The following is a 25500-nucleotide window of genomic DNA, read 5'->3' as shown; positions in this document are numbered from 1 at the left end:
CAACTTGCTGGCTGGTTTGGATGGAAGCGTGGCCATGATAACACTGTCATGCTAGTGTAGCTATTGCTTAAGGGAGAGGAGCGTCCTTAGTCATGTTTTAAAATGTAGACAAGTAGCCAAACCTGGTTAAAAGGCATCTTATCATGCCTTGACGTCATTCTCATGTGTGATTTCTTGGCATGTCGTTCTCGTTAAAAAAAAACATTGATTGGAGACCGTCCGCATGTCGGTACTATTGATGATTTTCATAACACAATGCATGAACCATGGACCACGGACCAGCGACCGACAGTGTGCAGGTGACATAGGAGTACCACTAATGTCCTGACGATGGACGTGCCATTAGAGCACGCTCAGGCTATCCGCACCGCTGCCCAGTAAAACAGCCGGTACGCTAGCGGTGGACCGCGCGCGTAACGGCGGGGCCTGCCACCGCTACAGACAGCGTAGGCGAGCGAGGCGCGTTAAACACTGTAGTAAAGAGAGAGAGTTGGTGAGAGGGAGAAAGGGGGAGGGAGAGGAATAAAATATAGAATAGTGGGTATAGAATATGAGATAGAGATAATACGGGTGCGAGAGAAATAGGTATAGAGTAAATAATCTCGATAACTAGAATAGAATATTTTTTAAGAAATAGAAATAGAGGTGAACAAATGCGGATAGTCTCAACGCACCAGCGTGACGTGCAGCCCTGTAGGGCCATGTAGGCTTGGATGCCTACTTGGAGGAGAGAGAAGGTGAGATAGTGGCCCTACAGGGAGTCAATGATGCCCATGGCTTAGGGCATGTTTAGTTTTTAAAAAGTTTCTCAAAAAGTACTACAGTAGCTATCACATCGAATCTTGTGATACGTGCATGGAGCATTAAATGTAGACGAAAAAAAACTAATTGTACAGTTTGGTTGGAAATCGCGAGACAAACGTTTTGAGCCTAATTAGTCTATGATTGAACACTAATTGCCAAATAAAAACGAAAGTGCTACGGTAGCCAAATTTCCAAATTTCGCGAACTAAACACAGCCCTAGTCAGAAAAAGGTGTGGCCCTAGCAAAAAGCAGAGAGAGAAGATCATCATTTCTTTGGATCAAAATCTAAGCAGTAAAAAAGTTTCTTTGGATCAAAATCTAAGCAGTAAAAAAGTAGCGTACCCTGCTGTTGCTGCTTGCGTTAGAGCTTGTAAGCCTCGAACTTGTCTCGATCTACGTGTATTGTGCTTTTTGTGTGAGACCACCAGGGCTGTTAGCCCCGTTGCTGTTGCCCTCAGGCAAACGGAAGTGCCCTCCAATCGCCTTAATTAAAGAGAAAAAAAATCCACACCGGCGTTACGATGACCACCTGACACTACTTTTTAAAAAGAGTGACAGGAGTTTGTCGTCATTCTTATTTGACGAGAGAATATAACAAGCATATTTAGCCAGGAACCAATCACTAAGAAAAAAAATCTTAAAGCCAACTTAAACAAATAAACCCCATAACTACTAAAAAACTCCACTAGACCCAGCTGAACCGTCACAATCCAACTTAAGAACACTAGAAGAACCCCAATAAAATGACTTGTCTCAATTGCAACTTCTTTTGTTGAAAGGTTCTTCCATTGTATTCCTTTCGGATGTGGCACCAAAAATAGATCCTAACATCCTCAAAGTATCTCTTTTGGGATTTGTCAAAAGTAGAGTGACACCTGCGCCAATACTTGTAAATAGTCCCATTTTGGCTTATGGTTTGTATGTTGGATATTCCACACCAATTCTGAATTATTGTCCAAAATTCTTGGTGTAGGGGCCGTCTTTATAGATGTTGCAGTGTTTTAGGTTCAACATTGCACAACCTACGTATTAGATAATTGGACCATCCACGCTTATTAATCGGATTGTTGGCGGTTAAGATTTTCTTGTGGAGCTAGGTCGAAGCAAAAAAAAAAAGCACTTTAGGCCTTGTTTCGATGTTATTATATTTACCACAATCCCCATGTGCTGGGTAGATTAGAGTGGAATCTAGTTTACATTCCACCACAAATCTATCCCAACATATGTGGATTGATGCGAATCTGACTACATCCAACTAAATAAATAAGTACATGCCATCCAATACACGGACCAGTGTGTCATGCCGTCATCGGTTCTTGAAGGCTTACATTGCCATTGGCCATTGTCAGTCGCGACTGATGGAGCTCCTCCGTGGTGGATCTAGTCCTAGGTCCTGCAGTTAATTGCATGACCGTGGCACGCCTAGTGGCCGGCCACCGCCCTTCTGCTCTAGGCACGTGTGGCTGCGGCCGCCAAAGAGCATGGACCAGCACCCCGACAATAATGTCCTGTAGTCTTTGGGGACGTGCCACCACCAGCTGAACAGCGGTGCCTGCCAATCACCATTCTCGAACCATACCTGGGTCAAGGCTCATTTTAGATCAAATGCTCTACATGATGATCAGTGGAGACCAAACAACTAAGGGAAAATTGGTTGTGTAGCATCGAAAGATTGTGATCTCCGTAAAATACCACCGAAAGTTTACGCCCCCGTGAAATAGCATCGAAAGGATCCACCGTGAACTGGAAGTACCATTCCGTCAAATTTTGCATACAGAAACGTTAACCTAAGATAAAACCCAGACATGAAATTACATATTTGCCCTTACCTTATCCTATCTCACCCATCTGAGATAGGAAGGCACTCGAGCCACTCGGTTTTCAGCTCAGCGCGCTCGCTCACCCCTTCCGCCGCTGCCGTGAGTTCCAGCACACGGGTCAGGGCATTGCCTCTGTCGGCCACCGCACGGGTCTAGGCACCGCCTCCGCTAGCCACCGGGCGCCCCTGCGCGGCGCCTCTGCCAGGCCGTCGACATCCCTGCTCATCACCTACGCCGGCCACCAGATGCCCCTCCACACTCGACTACGCAATGCATGAATCTGAGATTCTCAATGGGTAAGAACGAAATCTTAGCTATTTACTGCATCTCGTAGCACAACTGAAATTAGTTGCGGCATGGGATTGTTTTTGATATCCGGTTCATTTGTGTGTGCGATCTGGTATGAGGATGGTCAGTGATGAGAAAGGACTTTTGGAAGCAGTGCTAATTTGTTTGCACTGCTACTATTTTCAGGATTGATCTGACCAATGCATGTAGAGTAGTGATTGATGTTTCGTCCTACTCAACTGTTGAGGATGATCGATCTGTGTACAAAAAGAGCAGACGCTTGGATTGGTGGGTGGATGTAGAAGAGTACTCCATCATTGACATGGAGAAAGTTGTTTTCAAGCACTTCAGTTGGGCTAGCTATCAGGAAGCAAACTTCTAGTTTGTGGGTCAGAATAATCTAACAGTTCGTCTTGGTATTGACCAAGAGCTTCTAACTTTGCTGCGAGCTTCAAAATTTGTGGAGTTTATCATGACTGTTGATAGATGTGAGCATGTTGATATGGCTTGTACTGTGACATAAATGGAGAATGAAAGACAAGTGCCAAATGAAGAGAATGACCTATAGCTTCAGGTCGTAGAAATGTTTCAGGGGATGCATGTGAGTGTAGAATTGGATGGTCTAGAATGGGCCTTGCAACCGCAACTTGGTGTTACAACTGCTGGTCCTTCTAGAGTAGAGGAGGAGGAGGAGGAGGGTGATATGGAGCCCGGTGTTGACCATGAGGGAGATGATCCAGTTGGAGCTAATGAAGAGTGGAGGTATTTCAATAAGGTACATGAAGTAGGAAGTAATGAGAAAGTGCAGCAAGAAAAGAAGAAAATGGACAACAACAAATTTGTAATTAAAGACATAGATCCTGAGGCTGTGCCAAGTGATGAAGCCACCATGTTGCGGGATGCTCCGTATGTTCCACTCACTACATATGACAGAGACAACCCTGATATAAAGGAAGGTTCAACATTTTTGATAAAAGGCCTTCATACTGATGATCAAGCAATATGCCATAAAAAGGGAGTTTCAAACATTTATAGAGCATAGTGATAAATCAAGATATAGGGCACGATGTGCAGATTCAGAGTGTGGATGGAAAGTTCATGAAAAGAAACTTCGTGGTTGCCCCACTTTCATGGTATACTAATTTCATACTATACAATTGTTTTTTTCATGTTCTGTCAATAATTTCAGACTATTCAGTTATGTTTTTTCATGTTCTATCAATAATTTCAAACTATGCAATTGTTTTTTCCATGTTCTTTCATTAATTTTAGACTATGCAATTGTTTTTGTTCATGTTCTATCAATAATTTAGATCCCATATTTAAACACTAAATTCAGATCCCATATCGTCTATTTTTTTCAGGTTGTGTCAATAGGTTCTAGCCATACTTATTGTCGGGGACCAATACTAGGGTACCTGAAGAGGAGGAGCTATTAACCATCAACGATGATTCGTCCGAGCGGTCAAGAGCGCGACTACAACTCTTGCCGACCACCGAGGCCACGGGCTCCACCTCGTTCGACCCCTGAGGGTGGCTCTACCTCGCCCGATACCGAGGCCATGGGCTCCGCCTCGTCCGACCCCTGAGGGTTGGCTCCGCCTTAGCTGACCCTAAGGGTTGACTCCACCTCGTCTGACCTCTCAAGGGTTGGCCTCGCCTCGGCCGACCCCTGAGGGTTGGTTCCACCTCGCCCAATGTCTGACAGTTGGCTCCGCCTCGCCCGATGTCTAGGGGCTGGCTCCGCCTCCCCTGATGTCTGAGGGCTGGCTATGCCTCGCCCGACGTCTGAGGGCTGGCTCTACCTCGCCCGATCCCTTGGGCATGGCTCTTAACGGAAGCTCACGCCGCCGCCAACCACTACGGGCCAAAAAGTAGAACCCAAGGTCAAACTTCTGGCATCGTGCAGGGAGCAGTCACATCTCAACACGACCCATCCCTACGACGTGTCATTCTAGAGAACTCACATCGCCCACAGTAACGGACGCGTGGTCACTATGCTGCCTACTCCCTGTACGACCGCTGATCAGCACGCCGGTTCGTCGCACTGCCCACTAGGGTGGAGTGGGACGTGACGACCCGCTGATAATGCCAGGGCATGGCATTGTCAGCGGACAGGAGCCCGACATGGAGCTATCCCTGTCACCACCCGCCGTGTCAGCGAGGCCAGCACAGAGGAAAAGAAAGGCCTAGAGACCCTAAAGGACTTCCTCGGTCTCTCGTTCTCCTCTTTTCTCCCATTGTAACCCGTGCTTTCCCTTGGCCTATAAAAGGGAAAGTAGGGCACCCCACTAAGGGGCATCATCACATCGCACCGCATCAGATCAAGACCACTAGCATCAAACCTCGAACACATAGCGGAGCAGCGACCGAGCCCTCGGTACCCATTCGTTCTTTCCACCAGAGACTTGGGACATGTCCCTCTCTCGCTCGTTTATAACCCCTACTACGAACTTTCAATGCTAGTAACACAAGCAGCAGCAACGAACTGGACGTAGGGACATTCTGCCCGAACCAGTATAAACCTTGTGTCCTCTTAGCACACCATCCGAGCCAGATGCGCAATAATACAAATTTACTCGTTGTTGTTTACTAGAAACACCGACCCTTGTGCTAGAACTAGCCAAGTGAGGGGTAAGGAGGCTAGCAAAGCGTGGATAGGGAATAGAGCAATAGAGGTACTCAAGTGTACTCTAGAGTTGGGAGCAAAGAAGTTGCAAGTTGAGCTTGAAAGATAGTTCCCGATTAAAATGTCATATAATAAGGTGTGGGAAGGAAGGCAACTTGCACTAAAAGGCCTACATGGCACTTGGGGCAAAAGTTTTAGAATGTTATGGAGTTTCAAAGCTAAGTTTGAAGCTACATGTCCTAGAAGCATAGTAGAGATTGATTGCAAGAAGTACAAAAAGGATGGTTGAGTCTATTTTTGTAGGATGTTTATGGCCATCAAAGCATGTGTGAATGGATTTCTTGCTAGTTGCAGGCTGTAACACCTCGGGTGTTACAAGCTGACTTAGCACCTAAGTTAAGGTTTCGGGGAAATCAAGCTGAATGGGTTTTTGAATTTTTAACAAGTTACAACACGTATGAAACGGGAAAGCGATCTCGGTAAACAAAAACAAGATATAACTTGTGTATAGTGTTTATGTAAAATGGTGAGCGAATAGGGTAGATAAGAATGCAACTGTAATTTTTGAAAGTGAATATTGTAACTAGGGTTTTTGGGAGCTCAAACATCAAATCTGTGATTTAAATGGAACTTTTCGTTGAATCGGCAAGAAGTTGAAATTGTAGTTAAAGTGTTATTTTTGGCGAATTATATTGAGCAAAATAGTTAAATAGTGCCTAAGCCTTTTGCTCCTATGGGTTAGTATGAAGTATGGACTACTGCATGAAATACTTGTTGGTTGGAATTGATAGGGTTTAGGCCTCTTAAAAATTGTGACAAAAGTGTTAGTCGTTGTTTAGTTCTTAGTCGTTGTTTAGTTCTAACTGAACCCTTGCCCTTTTCTAAATCTGAAAAGTATTGTAGACAATGATATTTTAGCAATTGAATTCTAGCTAAAACACTTAAGCACTAGCTCCATGATTTCATAGTGTTAGTTGCCTCTAAGTGAGTTCTTTAACATGGTGAAGTCCACAGATGAGTTGGAGTTGTCATGGTGTCGTAGAAATTGCCCTAACTTTGTTAGAACGCGCTGTCGATCTTGTTTTGGGCTTTGGTCATGAACTGGCGTTCAGTGCGATGAGCTCCTATTGGCACCTCTCTATCTCCCTCAATGCTCACCCTCCGACCATGCTCGTTGCTCTGACGAGAAGCCCTTAGTGTCTACTAGAATCTTGAACTCTTTTTTTAATCTCAACCGAGCTCTAAGCGGTTGGTTTTGATGCTTTAAAATTTGTGCTTAGCATTGTCTGGCCGTTCGTCCAGGAGTGTGTGGTCACCGTGTTCGGTGCACGCCGTGGCTGCCTCTGTCCATGTGCGTGCATGTGCAGGCTGAGGGTGGCCGCCCTCGGCCTGGCTATAGCATGGTCGTGGCCACCTTCATCTGCGATGCCTACTACTAGCCGATGGCCCCAGCACTCGCCCCTCGGCCGCCACTACCACTGAAACATCCTCAATTTTCCTCAAAGGGAAAATCCACAGAATGAATTATAATATGATGAAACCAATAGTCGATTCCATCATATTATCTTATATCGGTCGATATCACAGTCATACATCATAAGATTACAAGATAAAAGGTATTGCATCACTAAGGAACACACCTATGGTAGAGTTAATCTAGCGGAAGTCTATCGAGTGAAGGCTCCTCCTTCACGGGTGTCATCAGAGTTGGCGTAGTGCAGCGTAGATTCCATCTCCGAACCAAACTTGAGCATAGGCACGAGACCTTCTAATCCTTCTAAAGTCAGCATCTCTGAGAAGCAGGAAATTTGCACACCGCCAGATGTGTGTAGGCCATGGTCAGCACCGATGAGCTTTAGTGGAAAAGATAAACAAGGGATCTGGTGATCCTAATATTTGGCTATGGTTTGCATCCTTAGCGCATGAGAAGTAAATAACATTAGTAATATAATAATAATATCCAATTTTTAACACATTCACCACCACACCATCCATATCCATCCACCAACCATCCATCCCAAACCATCTCCACACCACCACACCATATCTCATCTCACACACTCGGGTCGACAGGCCAACTCCCTCTCGGCCTTGTCTCAACGGCCCATAGCCCCCAAGGCTCACGACCGGAAAATACCCCAACCCTGGAGGGAGGAAAGAAGGACTCATCTCCTATCTAGTTTAAGCGAAACCCAGGAAAGGTCCATAGCCGACAAGTCGGCATATGTATCGATCGATCAACCAAACACTCTACAGAGGTTTTACATACCCACAAGATTAGCCATCCTCAGAGCCATGTATCTCCTAGGCAGAATTCCGGTTGCTTGCTAGCCTAGAACGATGCCACCCTACCTCTTAGCCCTGGAACATCCCAAGTCTAGTCTGGGATGGCCAAACCATTCCTAGGGGGTTCACCACCAGCATCACATCCCTGATATAATGCAAAGTGGAGTTAATAATAAGTATAGTGGTGTAATATGCAAGCCAGTAGGCAAGTATGCATATATAAGTGAGTGAATGCGCAAAGTAGGGTGACGTGGTAGAGTGGGTTGCATCAGGGTAATAATGGCTCAGGTAGTAGCATGCATCAAAGTACTAGCAAAGGAATAATTATAAAGCGCTAGCAGTTCTAGATATTATGCAATGTCTAATAGGATTCTCTAAAAGAGGGTGCTGCCATGACACCTACGATGTCGAGGTAGTAGTGGTACAAATCTTCGTTAGTTGATGTAGTCGATCAGCAAGGTCTCCCCTTCCCAGGGTCCTGTCGTCGATCATGTTCTCCTTCTCCATCGGGTTTCGATCCAACGTTGTCCTCGTGGAAATTACCTCCAAAACACACTCAAGGCAAGAGAACAAACAATATTCCAAAAAGGCGACAAGACCCAGAAGGAACACAAAGAGGAAATGACTTGGCCCTCTCGGCTGATGTTCGATCCATGGGCCAAAGAAACAGGAGTGGTTTTTTACTAAGCACGGGCTTAAGTCAAGGCCTATCCTGTACTTCCCGGGCGAACTGTGGTCGACCTGTACAACTTCAAGATCAATGGCCAAGACCTCAGCTCATCCTAAGCAAACACCATGGCTCGCGGTCTCTCGATCCGGGTGTCATAGAGATTGACGTGAATCGAAAGGAGCAGCTATACAATTCTGGTCTCTCTCAATCCGTACGCCATTGTAATTAACGAGGACCAAGAAAGGGTGGGGCAAGAGAGAAAGGTATGGCAAAGGTCTACTCCTTCCTATACACATGTCATGGCGAAGGACGAGGCATCAGAAAGGAGCGACACACAAAAGGACACGAGTGCCCAATCCACTGGTAGGGTACCAAGACCTAGGTGCACTAAATGCACTATGACACCCTAGGGTTCTTAGCGGCGCGGTTGTCACCGCAAGAACCACAGAAGTGCTACGGTCCAATTGGGTACAAACATACAAGGGCTTAAGCATGAAAGAACCAAAAGAGGAGAACATGAGATTCGCCTTCCTTTGATCTACTTGCCCTAGAAGCCGACGAGAATCAAAGGAATGGAATCAAGAGTGCAATAAGCACCAAACAAGCAAGGGGCTCAATCCACATCTTATTGGATTGACGAGGATTGAGAACCAAAGAGAGAGAAGAATGGAATCTGTACTCTTTTGACCAACTTGTCATGGAACGGACGAAGGTTGGAGAGAAGAGATACAGTCCCATGATCCAAACTAGCTCATAGGGCATCACGGTCGTGCAACTAATGGCACAATGCTATTCCCCCGGTTCACAGCAGTGCGGTTGTCACCGCTTAGACCCAAAGGAATGCTATGGTCAAGGTGGTGCAATCATATAAGGTGGCTAGGATAAACTTAGGCGAAAAAGAGGTAGAGCCCGATGGTCATGGCGAGGCATCTCGCGGCCATGAGCTTAACCTACATGAGTTGACATCCGTCTTCTACAATCATCATATCCCGACTCGTCCACTAACTTAGGCCACAAAGGGCTCATTGTGTGCGGGTGATATCCGCACCAATGTTCAGTCCACAATGGCCAGGTCCTAGGGCCGAATCAGATTACTAATAATTGTAGTACGTCGGAGACAACTAAAAACGAGGGTGCGAGTTACACTCGCCATTACGGCCATGGTGGGGTGATCCCACTACCGAAATGGTCGAACGAGGTATGATCCCTCGACCGGCTTGAAGGCACGGTCCTTAGGCAAACAAACATAACATAAGAACAAGAATACCGACAACCCAACATAAGAGCTAAGACATGACCACATGAATGGAGTATCACACATCCATAGCGAGGGGGATGGGTAGACCTGCACGAGGGCATGGTGCAGACAAATATAAATAGATCAAGATCACGTATTGTAAGTGTACGAATGAGTATAAGAATGAACAGGAAGGGGCTTTCGTCGGTGTTGGGAATGGCGTTCGACTAGGATTCGACTTTGCGGCAAAGATGTGGAGGCCCAAGGGCTGTTGTAACTTGTCCCGGAGGGCTATGGCTACCTCTGGCCAGCTGCGGCCAGCTACGGCCTACTGTGGCTTGCTGTGGCTGGCTGCGGCTAGCCGCAACGTGCTATAGGTGGCCAAGGGCTGGCTGTTGCTGGCCAGGCATGGCAGCAGGTGGCCAGAGGGTGGCTGCTGCTGTAGGACACAGCTAGGGTTGGCGACGAGGGTATTCGGCCAAGGCGTTGGGGCCATTTGCAAGTCTAAAAGAGAGGCAGATCTCGGTCTCAAGTTTTGCGGCACGAATAGCAAGTGGGGACAAGTCCATCGCATAGAGCTTGGTTTTAGAAAAATGTGGGAACTGGTTTCACATTTTTCTGAGGTCGTATGGATTTTCTATGAATTTCCAAAGGTTAAATCCTTTTCTTGAAAAAGAAAAAGGAAGGATAATCCAGGGCTCGACACGTGGCAGCACGGGACTGGGCTAGGCGCTTGCAATCACTATTAGGTGGGACCACATCGTCAGTCAACATTGACCGGTCAACGGTCAACACTGACCGGGCTCAAGTGGGCACCGGAGGGCCGGGTCAAGGGCCGGATATGGGCTGGCACGGCCCAGACACGTGTCGGCTGGTTAGGCGGTCCGCATGGCGGTGCTGGGCTCCTACTGGGCTCGGGTCCATGAGCGTGGCTCATGGTGCACCGTCAGGTAGGGTCCAGTGGACCGAAGGCTCGGTTCATGGTGGTCCAGGTCCATTTCCTTCTCCCTCGGTCTATGGCTCACGTGAAACCGGCGCACCACACTGCTGTTGTTCCTTTCCTCTTGCTCCTCTATTTCCCGATGTAGTCCCCCACCGGCGGCGAGCTGATGCCCCCGGGTGACTTGGTGGCTCGGAGGCACGAACATAGGGCGCTAAGGGTTCGCGGTTCCGTTGTGATGGGGCCGGTCCGGTGCTTGTGCGGTGCGCGTGTCCATGAGCCGGTGGTGGCTCAGGTCCATGCAAAATGGTGCGTCATCCAGGGATGCTCCGGGTTGAAGCCGGCATCGAAGGCCGGGATAGGCAGGCAACAAGGGCATGAACAAAGGTGGGGCTTGGGAGTCTAGTGCTCACCATCGGGCTTGGCGTCGGGCGTCCGCGTGGTGCAGGCAGGGCCCAATGCAGGCAGATCATGCGGTGGTGGCCAGGTGCAGGGGAAGTAGACAGTCGGTGTCGCCATGGCCAGGGGCTCCAACGAGGCAGGGATGGGCTCCTGCCAATGGCTTGGTCGCAACGCAGAGCTGGGAGGCAGCGCTGCCGTGGTGCGCCTCCAGCGTGGCGAGGCTTGGGGCAAGGCCATGGTGAAGGAGGGTGCAGCAAAGGCGGCGTGCTCGACGACGTCCATGCGGCCCAGTGTGGCATGATTCAGAGCAGCGTGGCAAAGGTGGCTCCGGGTAGTCATTCCGGCAGCGCGGTGGGCGACGTCGTGGCCCAGGACATCGAGACGCGTTTGCGGGGTTGCTGCTTGACGCAGAGGAGGGGCAGAGCACGACGAGGCATGGCATGATGTCATGGCAAGGGCACGGTCTCTGGTGTCACGAGCAGCACGGCATGTAGGGGCTCGCGAGCGTAGACCGGCCTGGAGCAGAGGACAATGGAGCGGCTTGGCATGGCACAGGTAGTTCTGCAGGCTCAGGGTCGCATCCATGGTGGTCGATGAGTAGAGGAGGGGCATGGCGTCAGAGGCTAAGTGAGGCCGAGAGGTGCGAGAAGGGCTATGGCGGCGCGGTGGAGGGAGTTGGTGAGGGCGAGGCCTTGGCCGAGGGTTTTATAGCCCAAAGGCTAGGGCTTTGCGGTGGGGCGCCGGCGTCCGTGCCGCTGATTTGACGATCGGCGTGACATGGCGCGCATCCAAGGCCGCGGGCAGGTGAGCAACGCGAGAAGCTTTGAGAAGGGGGCGCAAGGCGTGGCTCAGCAGGGCCCGTAGCTAGGGTCTCCGCTGTAATAGCAGCTGCCCGGTGGGCTCGCTGGAAAAGCAGAGGAGAGGGGGAGTGGTTGGAGGAAGGGGATGACCGGAGGAGTCGTGCTGTCAGCGGCCGTGGGTGGAAGGCGAAGCCGTCCTGGATCAGGCGCGCGGCTGGGCCTTCTTGCTGGGCTGGGCTGTGCTACTGCATTCGCATGCTGGGCCGGTCGGTTGACAGTTGGGCCATGCGGTCAGGAGAAGAGGATGGCACGCGAGCTGGGCCAGCTCGGGGAGGTAGGCCGAGCAGGTTGCTATGCAAAGTCTAGGCCGAAGGCACGTGCGGGGCCAGGAGGAGGGTTGGGCCGATCGTGCATCTTGGGCTGGCTGGTCATGTGCTTGGGCCAGATTGGCTTTCCTATTTTCTAAATAAACCAAGGCTCCTATCTTGTATACATGTGTTGCCAACTTGTACACCTCCTAGTGGGGTCCACTAGAGGTCAACTAGGGGTAGTGGGGTCCATGTCAAGGGTTGGCAATCCACGGGCATTGAGTTGATAAAGATAGTTGGTTGATTATAGAATTTTGGTCAAGGGTTCATGAGAGGTTCCAGAAGGTGTCAAAAGGATTCGCTACGGACTTGTGCTCTCCAACACCAAACCCTAAACCAAATAAGGAACTCTGGCAAGCTCCTACAAGCATCACTATATGTATTGTTTGTTTGACCTAGCATCTTCATGCTTCACATATTGCAGGAATTTTATTAAAAAGTTCATATTTTTGGCTTCTCCAAAACCCCGGGTTGTTACAGTCCACCCTCCTTACAGGAATCTCGTCCTCAAGATTTAGGGGTTAGTGTCACTAGAGAAGAGGGGTCCTCGTTGTCAAGTCATATGCACCAATGCATTTGTTTCGCAGTTGGAGTTTTGAATAGGAGCTTTTGGAAAGAGTTGTTTGCATACGGCTTTTTAAAAGGGAGAAAGTTTATTTTATAAACAAGGAAGAGATCTTTTGAAGGATCAAATCGGCGCTTATCAAAGTTTTAAATTTAGGAAGGAGTCCTTTATGAAAATTTAAGAAAGGCTTATTTTTAAGCGGGTTTTAAATTAGCGGTGAAGGCTTTTGATACATTGTTCCAAATCATTTGTTTCATATATATCATAAGCAAGAAGGGTACAACCTTAAGAATTTTGAAATTATTATAAAAATGCCTTTTTAAAGTAGGTTGTGCCCCATTTTGGTTTTAAGACTCAAGGGGTTAAAAAATAGTTGGAAATTGTGTTCTCATTTTGAAAAGTAACGCTTTTATAGATATTTTATTTAGTAATTCATCTGTAGTTTGATTTAATGGTAGGGTTTATTTGTACGAACTTCTTATGTTAAGAATAGAGTCAAGATCTTTGATTTGGAATCAAATAAATACAAGCTTTTTAAAGGTGTGGTGTAAAACAAAACTTTTGTCTTTCAAAAACGAGTTCACAACACTTTTGAAACAAGGTTGGTTTTCAATTTGCTTTCCTTAAAGCTTTTGAAATTTAAGGTAGGTTTGGAAAAGAGTCGAAATCACTTTCTTTTGGTAGCTTTAGAGGGTTTTAAAATAGTTTTCATTTAAGATGGAGTTGCTCTTGCAAATGGGAGAAGTTTTCAACAAATGAGAGAGAGCATTCTGAACATGCCTGGTTGAAAATTAAAGTCGATTTTGAAATAGACGAGTAAAGATATGACGTTTCGGCTTAATATGTCCAACCGGTGGTCAAAATCACTTGTCTAGTCATATTACGGCCTTGATTTTTGCCTGGAGCCACACGTAGATAAAATACTTTTATATTCTTCACTCAAGCAATATAAACACAAGAAGCATAAGAAGCAAAAAGATCCAAGCACTCAAGCAGCATTACAACTCCTATATGCATAGTGTTGACTTAAGGCGACTCCTAAGCCTTTGAGTCTCACACATCTATTGATCTTGCGTGGGCGACAAAGGGAATCATTTCCTAGTGGTCAACTTTTCAGATCGGGGATAGTCAGTTAGTAGTAGAACTCAAGGTAGAGACGGGGAATCAAGTGTTAGTAGCTATGACTCCACTATAGATAGAATGTTTGGCTTCTAAACTAGTGTTTGGTACTAAAGGTCTCATCCTAGGGTCAAGTATGGCTCTGATACCAACTAAAACTTCCTAAATTTTCCTCGAAGGGAAAATCCACAGAATGAATTATAATATGATGAAACTAATAGTCGATTCCATCATATTATCTTATATCGGTCGATATCACAGTCATACATCATAAGATTACAAGATAAAAGGTATTACATCACTGAGGAACACACCTATGATAGAGTTAATCTAGTGGAAGTCTATCGAGTGAAGGCTCCTCCTTCACGGGCATCATCAGAGTTGGTGTAGTGCAGCATAGATTCCATCTCTGAACCAAACTTGAGTGTAGGCACGAGACCTTCTAATCCTTCTAAAGTCAGCATCTCTGAGAAGCAGGAAATCTGCACACCGCTAGATGTGTGCAGGCCATGGTCAGCACCGATAAGCTTTAGTGGAAAAGATAGACAAGGGATCTGGTGATCCTAATATTTGGCTATGGTTTGCATCCTTAGCGCATGAGAAGTAAATAACATTAGTAATATAATAATAATATCCAATTTTTAACACATTCACCACCACACCATCCATATCCATCCACCAACCATCCATCTCAAACCATCTCCACACCACCACACCATATCTCATCTCACACACTCGGGTCGACAGGCCAACTCCCTCTCGACCTTGTCTCAACGGCCCGCAGCCCCCAAGGCTCACGACCGGAAAATACCCCAACCCTGGAGGGAGGAAAGAAGGACTCATCTCCTATCTAGTTTAAGCGAAACCCAGGAAAGGTCCATAGCCGACAAGTCGGCATTTGTATCGATCGATCAACCAAACACGCTGCAGAGGTTTTACATACCCACAAGATTAGCCATCCTCAAAGCCATGTATCTCCTAGGCAGAATTCTGGTCGCTTGCTAGCCTAGAACGATGCCACCCTGCCTCTCAGCCCTAGAACATCCCAAGTCTAGTCTGGGATGGCTGATACTATGAGTCGTAGACAGAGCCGGGGCCCTCTGGATGTCAAGAGCCAGGTCCACAAGGCCTCCTGAAGTCTCGGAAGGGTGTGGGGGAAACCGCGCGCCTCGTACCTCCTTGCACACGTTCGCCTAGCAGTAGTGGCATTGTTCTACCAAGTAGTCCGACTGTCCCGCACCATATAGGGCGAGTGGAATGTAAAGGATTCCCGGTGAGTCTGAGTACTAGTAAGTCCTTAGGGATTGACCAAGCCAGAATGTCTTCACCAGGGTTTCCATTTTATGTGCCACCATAGCACCTCTACCCCAGGCTCCACCTCTTCGAGGTTCACACCTAAGGACACCTCCAATTACCATTTACCCACCATAGGTATTCCATATCCAAGTGCCCAGGTAGCACCACATGGAAAGACTCACCCCAGGCTCATCGTTATTCCAGCTCGGTTGACACAACCCTCACTCTCCACGCACCCAAGACACATGTAGCATGCTCACACACCACCAAGTCTGGCACCCATAGCCAAACCATTCCTAGGGGGTTCACCACCAGCATCACATCCCTGATATAATGCAAAGTGGAGTTAATAATAAGTATAGTGGTGTAATATGCAAGCAAGCAGGCAAGTATGCATATATAAGCGAGCGAATGCGCAAAGCAAGGTGACGTGGTAGAGTGGGTTACATCAGGTTAATAATGGCTCAGGTAGTAGCATGCATCAAAGTACTAGCAAAGGAATAATTATAAAGCGCTAGCAGTTCTAGATATTATGCAATGTCTATTAGGATTCTCTAAAAGAGGGTGCCACCATGACACCTGCGATGTCGAGGTAGTAGTGGTACAAATCTTCGTTAGTTGATGTAGTCGATCAGCAAGGTCTCCCCTTCCCAGGGTCCTGTCATCGATCACGTTCTCCTTCTCCATCGGGTTCTGATCCAACGTTGTCCTCGTGGTAATTACCTCCAAAACACACTCAAGGCAAGAGAACAAACAATATTCCAAAAAGGCGACAAGACCCAGAAGGAACACAAAGAGGAAATGACTTGGCCCTCTCAGCTGATGTCCGATCCATGGGCCAAAGAAACAGGAGTGGTTGTTCACTAAGCACAGGCTTAAGTCAAGACCGAGCTTGTACTTCCCGGGCCAACTGTGGTCGACCTGTACAGCTTCAAGATCAATGGCCAAGACCTCAGCTCATCCTAAGCAAACACCATGGCTCGCGGTCTCTCAATCCGGACGTCATAGAGATTGACGTGAATTGAAAGGAGCGGCTATACAATTCCGGTCTCTCTCAATTCGTACGCCATTGTAATTGACGAGGACCAAGAAAGGGTGGGGCAAGAGAGAAAGGTATGGCAAAGGTCTACTCCTTCCTATACACATGTCATGGCGAAGGACGAGGCATCAGAAAGGAGCGACACACAAAAGGACACAAGTGCCCAATCCACTTGTAGGGTATGTAACACCCTAGGTGTTTGCTCCCACAAAATTGCATTTCATTTCATAAACATGCGCATCATCCATCTCATCATGCCATTGTTACTGAAACATGTATGTGCAACATTCTCAATTATGTTAGTTTCATACTTGATTGCTTGCGAATGGTAGTTAGTGCAACATGTGAATGCAACATGAGTTTCTCATACCTTGAAACATGGCAACATGGTAGTGTAATATGACAAGTTTAAAATTACAACAAAGTCATGAAACATGTGAAACATGGATTTGCAACATTAGGGTAATTTGAGTGTTTTGTTGTTTTATCACATGTGATACTTAGAAGTTGGTGTAGCACTTGTGTAGAGTGGTTAATTATGGTCTAATACACCTTATCTACACTTAGGGTAATTGATGGGACATTGTTCATGTGGACCAAAATGGCTAAATTGCCCTCTAGGTGGAGGTTTGACTTTAGGATGACCTATAGAGTGACTCGGTTTGACTGATTAAAAAGTCCAACCTAGAGATCTAGCATGGATGTGCACCCTTTACCAAAGTTGTAGCCAATTTATCAAGGAACAAAAGTCTCAATATGACCATCTCATGAAAATGGCTAGAACATGCTCAAACAGGGCCCACAAGTCAGGTTTCCCTGCTGATTTCAGACTTAGAAATTTTTTTCAGTCAAGTCCTGACTTACAGTTTCATGAGCCCCTCTTTGAGACCTTGTATCTCCCAATCTAGACTGAATTAGTCCAAGCCCCAATTGACAATGTTGTAGTACTACTGTAGCTCTACAAATTTGCTGTTACTACCTACCGCTAACTCGGGCTAGATTACGAGCCATGAGGCGATGAAATGGCGCTGTCAGTCGTGCCACCGGACCCTGATTCAGTCGTTTCTGAAAATGTTCAGAGAATGTCATGTCCGACCGGTTCAGAGGCTGGCCACTGCGTGGCATTCATGCCCAGCCAGCACCTCCACGTCGCGTGCCCATGCTCCCAGATGAAAGCCAAGCCAGCGCCTCGCTCACTCCCTCTTCCTCTCGCCATTTCCCTCTCTGCCGTCCTCTTCCACGCGAGCGCGGTGACCGGGAAGACCGTGGCCACCGCTGAGCCAAATCACCCTCACCGAGCGCCACTGACCGATTCCCCTGAACCACAGCACCATCGTGAGCCCCTCCACATCCTCGACCTCACCGAAACCTCGTCCTCGCCTCAGGTAGGACTCACCGTGAAGGCGGCTCCACCGGGTCGCCATGACCGCCGTCGGCCGAGCTTGAACATGGCTGTGCCGCTCGAGCCTCTTACTGCCCCCCTCTTTCCCTTGCTTTAGGTCTAGTTAGTGATGCTGATGCTCGTAGGGTAGACCATTAGGGCCGTGATGTCGTCGGCTCGTTGGAGCTGGCCAACTTGCGGCCGTGCGCCGCCATGGCCATCACCATTCTCCCTAGCCACCGCAATTGCTATGATTAATGGTACCCCTAGGTGCGCACGGGTGAGGTGAACATGCTGGTACCCATGGCCTCGCTGGAGCTGCCACCGACGGCGAGCTACCGCCATCGCTCTTCTTCCCTCCCCTGTTTCCTCTCTGACTAGCGGGGCCCGCGCGCTGATCGAACCTATGAATTTGGTTCCTGAGTTGTACCAAAGGTGACCCACGGCTACCCTTGCAAAGTATGCCAGGATGAGAGTTAGGAATACCCCCTCAGCTGAGTTGTAATTCGATTCAAGTCGCCGTCTCTCACCGGTTAGTGAGAACTTGATGGGCTTATCTCCAAAGTAGATACACTAAATAACATAATGGTTCAGGAATGATGGTATGATGATGACAGCCTTACTATACCTGCTATGGTTAATATTGGTTGCTCCTAATAAGTGAGTGCTCTAGTATAGGTGCTAATCTAGTGGATAGGTAAATGATGATAAACTTGATGCTAAGTTTAAATTGGGCACTATATTCATAAGCTCTTTTATGCAACTGTGTCAAGCTAGCCCACCTCATAAGCCTTGCATGACCTTTGGTGTCCTTTATTTCTTGTTTTGACGGATAAGACTAGCTGAGTACCTTCTCGTACTCAGGGTTTATTTCCCACCTATTGTAGATGACCGGTTCTACTTTGGTTGCTGCAAGTATTGCCTTCTCTTGGCTAGGGATGAAGACTAGATCGTTGGGCGCGGTCTCTCCTAGTTCTCGTACCTGAAGATGCTTTTGGTAGGACATGACTAAGATCTAGCAATGTATTTGAAACTATGAAGTTATGTACTAAACTATGTTGCTTCCGCAAATTTGAACTTGGTTTGTAATATTTTATTTGAACTCTGATGGATGTAATCCAGATGCCACTTGTGAAATGTTGTAACAAATGATGTGTTGTGTTGAATCACTACGGTCTTGGTTTGTATGTCGAGAGTTGTTTGAAATCGTTCGTGATTTCTGGACTACTGGGATTATGGGAGCTTAAGTACAGGAATTTGATCACTTTGGTGATTGTTTTTGTAATTGTGTTCTTATAATTTGGTCGGTTCTATTATAGGGTACCAAGACCTAGGTGCACTAAATGCACTAAGACACCCTAGGGTTCTTAGTGGTGTGATTGTCATCGCAAGAACCACAGAAGTGCTATGGTCCAATTGGGTACAAACATACAAGGGCTTAAGCACGAAAGAACCAAAAGAGGAGAACACGAGATTCGCCTTCCTTTGATCTACTCGCCCTAGAAGCTGACGAGAATCAAAGGAATGGAATCAAGAGCGTAATAAGCACCAAACAAGCAAGGGGCTCAATCCACATCTTACTAGATTGACAAGGATTGAGAACCAAAGAGAGAGAAGAATGGAATCTATACTCTTTCGACCAACTTGTCATGGAACGGACGAAGGTTGGAGAGAAGAGATACAGTCCCACGATCCAAACTAGCTCATAGGGCATCACGGCCGTGCAACTAATGGCACAATGCTATTCCCCCGGTTTGCAGCAGTGCGGTTGTCACCGCTTAGACCCGAAGGAATGCTATGGTCAAGGTGGTGCAATCATATAAGGTGACTAGGATAAACTTAGGAGAAAAAGAGGTAGAGCCCGATGGTCATGGCGAGGCATCTCGTGGCCATGAGCTTAACCTACACGAGTTGACATCCGTCTTCTACAATCATCATATCCTGACTCATCCACTAAGTTAGGCCACAAAGGGCTCATTGTGTGTGGGTGATATGCGCACCAATGTTCAGTTCACAATGGCCAGGTCCTAGGGCCGAATCGGATTACTAATAATTGTAGTACGTCAGAGACAACTAAAAATGAGGGTGCGAGTTATGCTCGCCATTACGGCCACGGTGGGGCGATCCCACTACCGAAATGGTCGAACGAGGTACGATCCCTCGACCGGCTTGAAGGCATGGTCCTTAGGCAAACAAACATAACATAAGAACAAGAATCCCGACAACCCAACATAAGAGCTAAGACATGACCACATGAATGGAGTAGCACATATCCATAGCGAGGGGGATGGGTAGACCTGCACGAGGGCACAGTGCAGACAGATATAAATAGATCAAGATCACGTATTGTAAGTGTACGAACGAGTATAAGAATGAGCAGGAAGGGGCTTTCGTCGGTGTCGGGAATGGCGTTCGACTAGGATTCGACTTCGTGGCAAAGATGTGGAGGCCCAAGGGCTGTTGTAACTTGTCCCAGAGGGCTATGGCTGCCTCTGGCCAGCTGCGGCCAGCTATGGCCTACTGTGGCTAGCTGCGGCTAGCCGCAGCATGCTATATGTGGCCAAGGGTTGGCTGTTGCTGGCTGGGCATGGCAGCAGGTGGCCAGAGGGTGGCTGCTGCTGTAGGACACAGCTAGGGTTGGCGACGAGGGTATTCGGCCAAGGCATCGGGGCCATTTGCAAGTCTAAAAGAGAGGCAGATCTCGGTCTCGAGTTTTGTGGCACGAACAGCAAGTGGGGACAAGTCCACCGCGTAGAGCTTGATTTTAGAAAAATGTGGGAACTGGTTTCACATTTTTCTGAGGTCATATGGATTTTCTATGAATTTCCAAAGGTTAAATCCTTTTCTTGAAAAAGAAAAAGGAAGGATAATCCAGGGCTCGACACGTGGCAGCATGGGACTGGGCTAGGCGCTTGCAATCACTGTCAGGCGGGACCACATTGTCAGTCAACATTGACTGGTCAATGGTCAACACTGACCGGGCTCAAGTGGGCATCGGAGGGCCGGGTCAAGGGCCGGATATGGGCTGATTTGGGCTGGCCCGGCCCGGACACATGTCGGCTGGTTAGGCAGTTCGTGTGGCAGCGCTGGGCTCCTACTGGGCTCGGGTCCACGAGCATGGCTCATGGTGCACCGTCAGGCAGGGTCCAATGGACCGAAGGCTCGGTTCATGGTGGTCCAGGTCCATTTCCTTCTCCCTCGGTCTATGGCTCACATGAAACCGGTGCACCATGCTACTGTTGTTCCTTTCCTCTTGCTCCTCTATTTCCCGATGGAGTCCCCCGCCAGCGGCGAGTTGATGCCCCCGAACGACTTGGTGGCTTGGAGACACGGACATAGGGCACTAAGGGTTCGCGATTCCGTTGGGATGGGGCCGGTCCGGTGCTTGTGCGGTGCACACCGTGACCCACGTCTCTCTGTTCTCCTTTCTACGTTCTTGCCAGACCCTTGACCTACAGCCGTACTAGTCATTAATGGCCTCAGACATCGGTCGCCTTGAACACGCGAAAAATTTGGTCGATTAATTTTTAGTGGTCCCACGTAGGAACCAAGGTGGACTACGCTAGGACCACTGACCGCTCTGCCATTACAAGAAGGGCCTAGCCTAGCCATTGGTACCACCACTCGGTGCACTCCAGCTCACCTAGCCCTTCCTCTTGAGCCAGCTTTTTGCTCAATCCTCCCTTGTAACCACCCACCAGGGATGGCAGGAGCCTAGGTTAGCAGTTGCTGTCTGAACACTAAGGGTTTTCCCAAAATCCTGTATGCCACCCTACAAAAACTTGGAATCAAGGTTCGTCCTGAGTATGAGGGCCATGAGTATGTGAAACTTGGCACTGAGCGGTGTGAAGTTACCGTCTACATTGGGAAGAGTGAGTAGTTCCCCGACATCACTGAGGCCTAGAATGTGACCGCAACCGGGTTTCGCTTCATCGACACCTACCAAGTTGTGGCATGTAAAGCCTTGCGGCATCTTTGCCAGATCTATGAAGAGCCCATTGTTCATACCCCCATGAGGTTCTTTCCACCTTTGGAAAAGAATCGACGGGTATGGAGGGCTTGCATGGAGTCTTTGCAAGGGTGGGATGCGCAAGAAGATAGTCCAATCGTGGTGCACTTGACCATGTGCCTGCTTGCTCTAGATGAGCAGTATGACCGATAAGCCTCGGATCTAAGGAAGTGCCTCCGGCGAGTCGAGGAAGCTGATATCTTTTCTAGGATGCTCCAGCTGTAGCTCGCTGAAGCGCATGCCAGTGTGGCAGCCACAGAGAGTCATGAGACTGCCATGTCGGAAGCCCTAAAGGAGGCCAAAGATCGGCATGCCCATTAGCTAGGAGAGGCCTACCTTGTCACCAGAGCCAAGCATAGGACGCTGGCCACTGAAAGGCAGAATCCCTTGATCTTGGAGGGAATACCTGTCCACCCGTCGGAAAGAAGGAGAACCGGTGTTGCAGTACCGTTAGCACCCCCACCCTTGGAAGTGTTAGAAGTAGAGTCCTTGCTTCCCCTCACTCAGCCACTGCCAAGAGAGGAGGTAGATCCATAGCCAGGGTGGTAAAAGAATCCGCCAAGCCCAGGAATGAAGATGTGTGGTCTGACAAAGTAGATTAGTTGCCTTGGGAAGATATACCCGTAGTTAGTGGTGTCTTTCGTCGCTGTCCTCCAGTATTGTAATCTTTCCATTGTATTTCATCTATAGTTGTCAAGATTGCCTAGTCGTAGGGAAGGTGAGGATGTGTCGACAATGGGAGAGTGAGTGCATGTATGTTGTACCGGCATAAGGATGTTCAGAATGTGCATTTCATTTATTTTGTTGTGTTTATTGCATCCATCTACCCTTAGGTCTCGTCAGACGTGCTTAGGGTTTTCAAGGACAACGTTAAGTGGGTTACAAGAGAAGTTACTATTTAGGTGCGAGCAGACCAACCATGATTGGATAACAGAGGGCATTGTATCAACTAATTGTGGATGTCCCAGTAGAACACTTAAATCTCTTTAAATCAAATCCATTGTAGGATTTGAATTCCTTGTCTCTTGTTGTGAAAGGAACCCTTGTTGTCTGAATCTTTCCTTGCAATACTCCTCTGATTCTGTGGTCTATGACCCCACTGCGTTCATTGTGTGTAAGTTGGTAATAGTTGCTTATTTAATAGCTTGTGGTGCTATGACAAAACCGAGGGCCCCTATGGAACAGCTGCCATATGGTGATGCTGCTCGGCACGTGCTGGTATCGAAGTTGTTGACCAAGTACCTTTGCCAAGTTACACCGTCGTACTGCTCTTGATACAAAATATTTTTCTTGGAAATATTCGGGTGTTCGAATGAGAAATCCACAATAGGTTGATGAAATAGTGTTCCCTCAAATTAACCAAGAGGATGTGGTTTTGGAGGAAGCATGTATGTCGCAATCTCAGTTCATACAAAAGGTTGGCGCATAATGTGAAGAAGGGAAGGAAAAGGAGAACGACAAGAAAAAGTTAGCCCTCGGGTAGTAGGGAGTGATTGGAAAAGCCTAAGTGGATGTCATGTCCCAAGCCCTGTGTCTAGCTCGACCACGTTATGCATGCCATTCACTATTGCCACGTGCCCTACGGACGCCGTTAGTGTCAGGGACCATTAGCACCCGCCCTCACTCTAGTACCGGACCACCCCCTTTCCTCCTCTCCTTTTCTTCTCTTGGGAACACGGTCGCCTGCACGCCTCCCCTGTCATAGAACTGACCAATTTATAAGAGTACAAGTACAATGGCAGCCCGCAAGCGGTCGCACTGTCATACTTGAACCCATATAAACCCGATAGTCCGTCGAGTACCACGACGGGTCTCGATAAACGATTTACAACAACCAAGATCATACATGATTCAACATACATGTCACATATTACATAAAGTTCACATATACATTTCTATCATCAGAGTATGAAACAAAGTTATTACAAACCAAGTTTAATGGATAAAAGCGGAAGCAAATTAAGTTTAAAAGTAAAGTTTCCAACATAGTTTAATACAGTGCCAACATACGATCATAGTCCACAAAAGCATGTAGAGGGGTTAATAAAGAAGCCTGCCCAAGGCTTACTCCTCATCCACAGCGGGATAGAAGCAACTCATGCAATAACCATGATACACAGTGCCATATGCAACAATGGGAAATAAAACCCTGAGTACGAGAAAGTACTCAGCTAGACTTACCCATCATAAAGCAGAAATAAAATGACTCCAAGGATCATGCAAGGCTATATAAGTGGATGTAGCTTGACAACATTTTGCATAAAAGGCGATTAACTCAGTTATACAATTATAATGCTGTTATCAAGTTAATGATGACAATCCATCTCTAAATTAGCAACTATCCTATGCCAAACATGTGGTATATTATTTTAAGAGCATACACTAGTAACCATAGCCGGTATTGTAAATTCATGCTCATTCGAACCATCATGTTCCATAATACAGTTACTACGATGCTAGAGCTAGCCAAGTTTCTCACTATCCGGGAGAGACAGCGATTCGAATTGATTTCAACCAGCTGGGAATTTATTCCTAACATAAACCCAGGCAGACCCGATCAACGGTCACCTTAGGTCACCTTTGGTACAACTTAGGTCTACATTTCACGGGTTTGTACCACGTCGCACAATCGGGGACACCAAATGCCAGGACGTTCAGGCCTAGCCTGCCCTTGGGCTCAGTCTGGCTCCCTGCACGGAGCGCACAACAGAACGGGGCCTAGCCTGAGTTCAGCTACTCGGCTTCGTGGTCGGAATGAGTTATCCGGCCAGCTAAGTGATAGGCATGCGTTCAATCTTGTCAGAAGTTCCAACAACGGTACGGTCCTTGATCGGCACAGACAGAATCACATGAGTCAACCTACATATAGACTCTGCCTGACCTCGATTTATATTACCCCATGGTTCTTTTCCACGATAGAAAATATAGCCAACCGTGCTTCGGTATCCACCTATATCTCGCAGGTGACAGGAAATCACCCGACCTCTACCGGTCTAAGCATGGCTAAGCATATATTCAATCCTGGACCTACACAGGGTTAAAGGTGTATATATCTGGACAAGGAATTTATATACATCAAGTGGTTCCAATCAACTCTTATAACCTAATACATCAATCATAAGGACTTAAGTAATATTTTGTAAAATACTAGGAGACTTAGAATGCTCTCGGGCTTGCCTTTCAGAAAGGAAGTGGGGCGGTGATCAGGGCACTCCAGAAGCTCTTCTGGGTTCTACTCCTCGCCTTCAGGAGCTGTGGCTTGAGGAATCTCCTGCTGGTCCCCTTCCTCTCCTTCGTCGAACTCCAGCAACGTTATCTCTTCCATCGATCCTAGATGCATGAATATGACATAAGATATTACGAATGCATACATGCCGACAAGTATAGTATGATGCTATATGAAGAATGCATTCTTGTAAGTATTCTTAACAGCATGTTGTTAAAGTAATAACAAGTGTTTCACATTTTACTGAGTATGTGCATATCTCTTCTTAATTACTAAATCAAACACTTCAACAATTCATTTACTACACTATAAAATAGCAGCTACTTGTTTTACTCATAACTGAAGTTCTACTTATCCAAATGTGGTGATATTGGAATTTCTGGAAATCTTATAAATATATCTACAACTTTCCTTTAATACTCTCACTATGATTCAGTAGTTAAATTGGGCAAACAAATCACTCAATTAAATCTGTCCAGAACGTAAACCTTTCGGACAGCAAACTTGCAACAGCTAGAACTCGAAAACCCTAAGTCCTATGACTGTGAAAATTTAACACCAGGTAGATTAGCAAGTTATCTACAACTTTCTTATTAACAAGTTTTACTGTAGAGACCATT

General features: G+C 47.2%; 1 pseudogene; it reads left to right on the top strand.

Moving 5' to 3' along the window:
• Nucleotides 1-5663: 5663 nt before the first annotated feature.
• LOC136548633 (uncharacterized) overlaps nt 5664-25500 on the top strand; it is a 39057-nt pseudogene continuing 19220 nt past the window's right edge.

Source organism: Miscanthus floridulus, chromosome 4, assembly GCF_019320115.1.
Source record: "Miscanthus floridulus cultivar M001 chromosome 4, ASM1932011v1, whole genome shotgun sequence".
NCBI classification, from domain to species: domain Eukaryota; kingdom Viridiplantae; phylum Streptophyta; class Magnoliopsida; order Poales; family Poaceae; genus Miscanthus; species Miscanthus floridulus.
Note: the sequence above shows the minus strand (reverse complement) of the source record. Positions and strands in the feature narration are given on the sequence as shown.